Source organism: Bufo gargarizans, chromosome 1 (genome assembly GCF_014858855.1).
Source record: "Bufo gargarizans isolate SCDJY-AF-19 chromosome 1, ASM1485885v1, whole genome shotgun sequence".
Classification (NCBI taxonomy): Eukaryota; Metazoa; Chordata; class Amphibia; order Anura; family Bufonidae; genus Bufo; species Bufo gargarizans.
This window is the reverse complement of record NC_058080.1, coordinates 323,781,555-323,790,349: the sequence shown is the minus strand read 5'-3', so window position 1 is coordinate 323,790,349 and position 8,795 is coordinate 323,781,555.

The window sequence follows — 8,795 nt, the reverse complement described above, 5'->3', positions numbered from 1 at the left end:
TCCTCACCTCCGGCCCCACTGCAGGCCGGCGTGCGTTCCAGCGTGGAGCGCATGCAGGAAATCCGCCGCAAGGCATGGGCCGGGTCACGTGGTCGGCGTGCGTTCCGGCTTGGAGCGCACGCCGGAGTCCCTCGGCCGGGCCTGGGCCCATAAATGTACATCAGAAACCCTGTCAAAGTTAAAATCACTATGCACCATGACACTTTTGTTAAGGGAATTAAGCTCTAATTGTTGGGTCATTTTTCCTGTGGATCCTTCTTCATGATAGACAGGCTATCAGCAGATGTTTGTTTATAGTATATATATTCATAGTGTAGAATGATGTCACAGAAGCTTGTGTCTATACTGCTGAAATCTGGATCCTGGTGAATATATTTTATTGTATTTAGTGTTCCCATTAGGTCTACGGCCAAAGCAGGGGTATCTAGCCCCCGGGCAACGTCAGGCCATGCCCTCAAAAAAAAATTAATTTTTTTTTTTTTTTAACCACTTCAGCCCCGCTAGGTGAAACCCCCTTCATGACCAGGCCACTTTTTACACTTCGGCACTACACTCCTTTCACCGTTTATCGCTCGGTCATGCAACTTACCACCCAAATGAATTTTACCTCCTTTTCTTCTCACTAATGGAGCTTTCATTTGGTGGTATTTTATTGCTGCTGACATTTTTACTTTTTTTGTTATTAATCAAAATGTAACGATTTTTTTGCAAAAAAATGACATTTTTCACTTTCAGCTGTGAAATTTTGCAAAAAAAACGACATCCATATATAAATTTTTCGCTAAATTTATAGTTCTACATGTCTTTGATAAAAAAAAAATGTTTGGGCAAAAAAAAAAAAGGTTTGGGTAAAAGTTATAGCATTTACAAACTATGGTACAAAAATGTGAATTTCCGCTTTTTGAAACGGCTCTGATTTTCTGAGCACCTGTCATGTTTCCTGAGGTTCTACAATGCCCAAACAGTATAACTACCCCACAAATGACCCCATTTCGGAAAGTAGACACCCTAAGGTATTCGCTGATGGGCATAGTGAGTTCATAGAACTTTTTATTTTTTGTCACAAGTTAGCGGAAAATTATGATGATTTATTTTTTTTTTTTTTTCTTACAAAGTCTCATATTCCACTAACTTGCGACAAAAAATAAAAAATTCTAGGAACTCACCATGCCCCTCACAGAATACCTTGGGGTGTCTTCTTTCCAAAATGGGGTCACTTGTGGCGTAGTTATACTGCCCTGGCAATTTAGGGGCCCAAATGTGTGAGAAGAACTTTGCAATCAAAATGTGTAAGAAATGACCGGTGAAATCCGAAAGGTGCACTTTGGAATATGCGCCCCTTTGCCCACCTTGGCAGCAAAAAAGTGTCACACATGTGGTATCGCCGTACTCAGGAGAAGTTGGGGAATGTGTTTTGGGGTGTCATTTTACATATACCCATGCTGGGTGAGAGAAATATCTTGGCAAACGACAACTTTTCCCATTTTTTTATACAAAGTTGGCATTTGACCAAGATATTTTTCTCACCCAGCATGGGTATATGTAAAATGACACCCCAAAACACATTCCCCAACTTCTCCTGAGTACGACAATACCAGATGTGTGACACTTTTTTGCTGCCAAGGTGGGCAAAGGGGCACATATTCCAAAGTGCACCTTTCGGATTTTGCAGGGCATTTTTTACACATTTTGATTGCAAGGTACTTCTCACACATTTGGGCCCCTAAATTGCCAGGGCAGTATAACTACGCCACAAGTGACCCCATTTTGGAAAGAAGACACCCTAAGGTATTCCGTGAGGGGCACTGCGAGTTCCTAGAATTTTTTATTTTTTGTCACAAGTTAGCAGAAAATGATGATTTTTTTTTTTTCTCTTTTTTCCTTACAAAGTCTCATATTCCACTAACTTGCGACAAAAAATAAAAAATTCTAGGAACTCGCCATGCCCCTCACGGAATACCTTGGGGTGTCTTCTTTCCAAAATGGGGTCACTTGTGGCGTAGTTATACTGCCCTGGCAATTTAGGGGCCCATATGTGTGAGAAGTACTTTGCAATCAAAATCTGTAAAAAATGACCGGTGAAATCCGAAAGGTGCACTTTGGCATATGCGCCCCTTTGCCCACCTTGGCATCAAAAAAGTGTCACACATCTGGTATCGCCGTACTCAGGAGAAGTTGGGGAATGTGTTTTGGGGTGTCATTTTACATATACCCATGCTGGGTGAGAAAAATATCTTGGTCAAATGCCAACTTTGTATAAAAAAATGGGAAAAGTTGTCGTTTGCCAAGATATTTCTCTCACCCAGCATGGGTATATGTAAAATGACACCCCAAAACACATTCCCCAACTTCTCCTGAGTACGGCGATACCAGATGTGTCACACTTTTTTGCTGCCAAGGTGGGCAAAGGGGCACATATTCCAAAGTGCACCTTTCGGATTTTGCAGGGCATTTTTTACACATTTTGATTGCAAGGTACTTCTCACACATTTGGGCCCCTAAATTGCCAGGGCAGTATAACTACGCCACAAGTGACCCCATTTTGGAAATAAGACACCCTAAGGTATTCCGTGAGGGGCACTGCGAGTTCCTAAAATTTTTTATTTTTTGTCACAAGTTAGCAGAAAATGATGATTTTTTTTTTTTTCTCTTTTTTCCTTACAAAGTCTCATATTCCACTAACTTGCGACAAAAAATAAAAAATTCTAGGAACTCGCCATGCCCCTCACGGAATACCTTGGGGTGTCTTCTTTCCAAAATGGGGTCACTTGTGGCGTAGTTATACTGCCCTGGCAATTTAGGGGCCCATATGTGTGAGAAGTACTTTGCAATCAAAATCTGTAAAAAATGACCGGTGAAATCCGAAAGGTGCACTTTGGCATATGCGCCCCTTTGCCCACCTTGGCATCAAAAAAGTGTCACACATCTGGTATCGCCGTACTCAGGAGAAGTTGGGGAATGTGTTTTGGGGTGTCATTTTACATATACCCATGCTGGGTGAGAAAAATATCTTGGTCAAATGCCAACTTTGTATAAAAAAATGGGAAAAGTTGTCGGTTGCCAAGATATTTCTCTCACCCAGCATGGGTATATGTAAAATGACACCCCAAAACACATTCCCCAACTTCTCCTGAGTACGGCGATACCAGATGTGTCACACTTTTTTGCTGCCAAGGTGGGCAAAGGGGCACATATTCCAAAGTGCACCTTTCGGATTTTGCAGGGCATTTTTTACACATTTTGATTGCAAGGTACTTCTCACACATTTGGGCCCCTAAATTGCCAGGGCAGTATAACTACGCCACAAGTGACCCCATTTTGGAAAGAAGACACCCTAAGGTATTCCGTGAGGGGCACTGCGAGTTCCTAGAATTTTTTATTTTTTGTCACAAGTTAGCAGAAAATGATGATTTTTTTTTTTTCTCTTTTTTCCTTACAAAGTCTCATATTCCACTAACTTGCGACAAAAAATAAAAAATTCTAGGAACTCGCCATGCCCCTCACGGAATACCTTGGGGTGTCTTCTTTCCAAAATGGGGTCACTTGTGGCGTAGTTATACTCCCCTGGCAATTTAGGGGCCCATATGTGTGAGAAGTACTTTGCAATCAAAATCTGTAAAAAATGACCGGTGAAATCCGAAAGGTGCACTTTGGCATATGCGCCCCTTTGCCCACCTTGGCATCAAAAAAGTGTCACACATCTGGTATCGCCGTACTCAGGAGAAGTTGGGGAATGTGTTTTGGGGTGTCATTTTACATATACCCATGCTGGGTGAGAAAAATATCTTGGTCAAATGCCAACTTTGTATAAAAAAATGGGAAAAGTTGTCGTTTGCCAAGATATTTCTCTCACCCAGCATGGGTATATGTAAAATGACACCCCAAAACACATTCCCCAACTTCTCCTGAGTACGGCGATACCAGATGTGTCACACTTTTTTGCTGCCAAGGTGGGCAAAGGGGCACATATTCCAAAGTGCACCTTTCGGATTTTGCAGGGCATTTTTTACACATTTTGATTGCAAGGTACTTCTCACACATTTGGGCCCCTAAATTGCCAGGGCAGTATAACTACGCCACAAGTGACCCCATTTTGGAAAGAAGACACCCTAAGGTATTCCTTGAGGGGCACTGCGAGTTCCTAGAATTTTTTATTTTTTGTCACAAGTTAGCAGAAAATGATGATTTTTTTTTTTTTCTCTTTTTTCCTTACAAAGTCTCATATTCCACTAACTTGCGACAAAAAATAAAAAATTCTAGGAACTCGCCATGCCCCTCACGGAATACCTTGGGGTGTCTTCTTTCCAAAATGGGGTCACTTGTGGCGTAGTTATACTGCCCTGGCAATTTAGGGGCCCATATGTGTGAGAAGTACTTTGCAATCAAAATCTGTAAAAAATGACCGGTGAAATCCGAAAGGTGCACTTTGGAATATGCGCCCCTTTGCCCACCTTGGCATCAAAAAAGTGTGACACATCTGGTATCGCCGTACTCAGGAGAAGTTGGGGAATGTGTTTTGGGGTGTCATTTTACATATACCCATGCTGGGTGAGAGAAATATGTTGGCAAAAGACAACTTTTCCCATTTTTTTATACAAAGTTGGCATTTGACCAAGATATTTATCTCACCCAGCATGGGTATATGTAAAATGACACCCCAAAACACATTCCCCAACTTCTTCTGAGTACGGCGATACCAGATGTGTCACACTTTTTTGCAGCCTAGATGCGCAAAGGGGCCCAAATTCCTTTTAGGAGGGCATTTTTAGACATTTGGATCCCAGACTTCTTCTCACGCTTTAGGGCCCCTAAAAAGCCAGGGCAGTATAAATACCCCACATGTGACCCCACTTTGGAAAGAAGACACCCCAAGGTATCCAATGAGGGGCCTGGCAAGTTCAAAGAGTTTTTTTTTTTTTCGCATAAGTTAGCGGAAATTGATTTTTTTTTTGTTTTTTCTCACAAAGTCTCACTTTCCGCTAACTTAGGACAAAAATTTCAATCTTTCATGGACTCAATATGCCCCTCAGCAAATACCTTGGGGTGTCTTCTTTCCAAAATGGGGTCAGTTGTGGGGTGTTTGCACTGCCCTGGCATTTGAGGGTCTCCGCAATCATTACATGTATGGCCAGCATTAGGAGTTTCTGCTATTCTCCTTATATTGAGCATACAGGTAATGAGATTTTTTTTTCCGTTCAGCCTCTGGGCTGAAAGAAAAAAATGAACGGCACAGATTTCTTCATTCGCATCGATCAATGTGGATGAAAAAATCTCTGCCAAAAAAAAAAAAATGGAGGGGAAAGGCGTCTGCCAGGACATAGGAGCTCCGCCCTACATCCATACCCACTTAGCTCGTATGCCCTGGCAAACCAGATTTCTCCATTCGCATCAATCGATGTGGATGAATAAATCATTGCCGGGATTTTTTTTTTTATATATATATATACATACAAAGTGCTTGCCAAAGCATAGGAACGCCGCCTCCTCCTCAGCTCGTATGCCACGGCAAACGTATCTGTCACTGCAGAGGAGAAAATCCCGTCTTGCAGCGCCGCATACACCGACTTGCGTGTAATCTGACAGCAGCGCAATGCTTCTGTCAGAATGCACATCGGTGCTGCAGCTAGTAGATCGGTTGGTCCACCTGGAAGGTAAAAAGACAAAAAAAAAAAAAAAGAAAAAAACAGGCCACAATGCAATAATTTTATTAACTTTGGAACAGAACATGTAACTTTAACTTTTGGAACTAAACATTAACCTGTTTGCTTACCTGTTTTTTTTTTTGTTTTTTTTTTTTGTTTTTTTACCTTTATAGAACAAACCTCTCCTTCCCCATGGGTCAATGTGCAAAGCGCAAATCGCCCAAAGATGTGGCGAAGTGCGTTATGCACTTTGTCCCATGTGAAAGGAGACGTTTGCAGCAGCAGTGAGTGAATGGGCCCTAATAGCCCTGTGTGCCTGTCCTGGTGAGATGATCCCTATGCTAATAGTGTACCTGTGAGTGGTACTTCCGGAAACACTCTCCAAAGCATAGGGCAGGGTGGTCCGGACAGTCAGGACAGAAATAGCGGGTGTCACGCCTTATTCCACTCCTGCTACAGACACAACATCTTTTTCGGGGTGACGGTTGGGTTGAGGTACCAGGAACGACATTGGGGAAATGTCGCTCGTGTAGACGGCTAACTACACTGGTGGTTGGGGCCACGGAACCTCCTGGATACAGGAGGTTCTCAATGATCTCTTCCTGAAATTTGAGGAAGGATCCAGTTCTCCCAGCCTTACTGTAGAGAACAAAACTATTGTACAGAGCCAATTGAATTAAATATACAGACACCTTCTTATACCAGCGTCTGGTGCGTCGGGAAACTAAATACGGAGACAACATCTGGTCATTGAAGTCGACCCCTCCCATGTGGAGGTTATAGTCGTGGACTGAGAGGGGCTTTTCAATGACACGGGTTGCTCGCTCAATTTGTATTGTCGTGTCTGCGTGAATGGAGGAGAGCATGTAAACGTCACGCTTGTCTCTCCATTTCACCGCGAGCAGTTCTTCGTTACACAGTGCGGCCCTCTGCCCCCTTGCAAGACGGGTGGTAACGAGCCGTTGGGGGAAGCCCGCGCGACTAGTTCGCGCGGTACCACAGGCGCCAATCCGTTCTAGAAACAGATGCCTAAAGAGGGCCACACTTGTGTAAAAATTGTCCACATAAAGATGGTACCCCTTGCCGAATAAGGGTGACACCAAGTCCCAAACTGTCTTCCCACTGCTCCCCAGGTAGTCAGGGCAACCGACCGGCTCCAGGGTCTGATCTTTTCCCTCATAGACCCGAAATTTGTGGGTATAGCCTGTGGCCCTTTCACAGAGCTTATACAATTTGACCCCATACCGGGCGCGCTTGCTTGGGATGTATTGCTTGAAGCCAAGGCGCCCGGTAAAATGTATCAGGGACTCGTCTATGCAGATGTTTTGCTCTGGGGTATAAATATCTGCAAATTTCTGGTTGAAATGGTCTATGAGGGGCCGAATTTTGTGGAGCCGGTCAAAAGCAGGGTGGCCCCTGGGACGGGAGGCGGTGTTGTCACTAAAGTGCAGGAACCGCAGGATGGCCTCAAAACGTGCCCTGGACATGGCAGCAGAGAACATGGGCATGTGATGAATCGGGTTCGTGGACCAATATGACCGCAATTCATGTTTTTTTGTCAGGCCCATGTTGAGGAGGAGGCCCAGAAAAGTTTTAAGTTCGGAAACTTGGACTGGTTTCCACCGGAAAGGCTGGGCATAAAAGCTTCCCGGGTTAGCGGTGATAAATTGTGTGGCATACCTGTTTGTTTCGGCCACAACTATGTCTAAAAGCTCCGCAGTCAAGAACAGCTCAAAAAATCCCAGGGCCGAACCGATCTGAGCCGTCTCAACCCGAACTTCAGACTGGGCAGTGAAAGGGAAAACTACAGGTGCGGCTGAAGTTGGGGACTGCCAATCAGGGTTTGCCAGCACCTCTGGGATTCTAGGGGCTCTACGGGCACGTCTTTGCGGTGGCTGCGACGGGGTCACTACTGCACGTACCACCGTACCAGCTTCAACTGCCCTTCTGGTGCTCGCTACTTCACCAGGTTGTACGGCAGTGCTGGTACTAGGTCCAGGGAGGGCTGGGCTGCTGGTGTATGCCTCACCACGTAATCCGACAGCACCAGCCCCACTCTGCTGCTCTTGAAGCGGATCCTGCGCAACCTGCGGTCTAGCGACACGGGGCCGGGTACGCCTGGTGCTATCAGGGACCTCAGCCTCCTCATCCGAACTTTGGGTCAGAGAGCCACTGCTTTCTACAGGTTCGTATTCTGACCCGCTGGATTCATCAGATGAGGGTTCCCACTCCTCATCCGACTGGGTCAGAAGCCTGTAGGCCTCTTCAGAAGAATACCCCCTGTTTGACATGTGGGCAACTAAATTTAGGGGTATTCCCTGAGACTACCCAAGAAAAAAAAAGCAAGCCTGTCTTACAAAGGGGAGGCTAGCGAAGTACCGGAGGCCGCTGCGGTTGATAAAAAATATCAAAACTGATTTTTTTATCGCCGCAGTGCGTGTAAAGTGAATGTGCAGTGATCAAAAAAAAAATTTTTTTTTGTCACTGCGGTGGGGCGGGTGTGGGCGAACGCACGTGTGGGCGACCGATCAGGCCTGATCGGGCAAACACTGCGTTTTGGGTGGAGGGCGAGCTAAAGTGACACTAGTACTATTATAGATCTGACCGTGATCAGTTTTGATCACTTTCAGATACTATAAAAGTACAAATGCTGATTAGCGATACGCTAATCAGCGAATAACGGACTGCGGTGCGGTGGGCTGGGCGCTAACTGATCGCTAACTACCTAACCAAGGGACCTAAACTATACCTAAAACCTAACGGTCAATAACAGTGAAAAAAAAAAGTGACAGTTTGCACTGATCACTTTTTTCTTTTCACTTGTGATTGACAGGGGGTGATCAAAGAGGTGATCAAAGGGTTAATTGGGGTTCAGGGGGGTGATCAGGGGCTATAGTGTAGTGTTGGTGTACTCACTGTGAAGCCTGCTCCTCTGCTGGATCCAACCGACGAAAAGAACCAGCAGAGGAGCAGGCAGCCATATAACAGATCATATTTACAAATATGATCTGCTATCTGGCACTTTGATTGGATTTTTTAAAAATCAGCAACCTGCCAGCCACGATCATTGGCTGGCAGGTTGCTGACGAAATGGTCCTGAAAGAAATGCCGGCGGGGGTCTCACCACAAGTAGTCCAGGCCATCATTACTCGC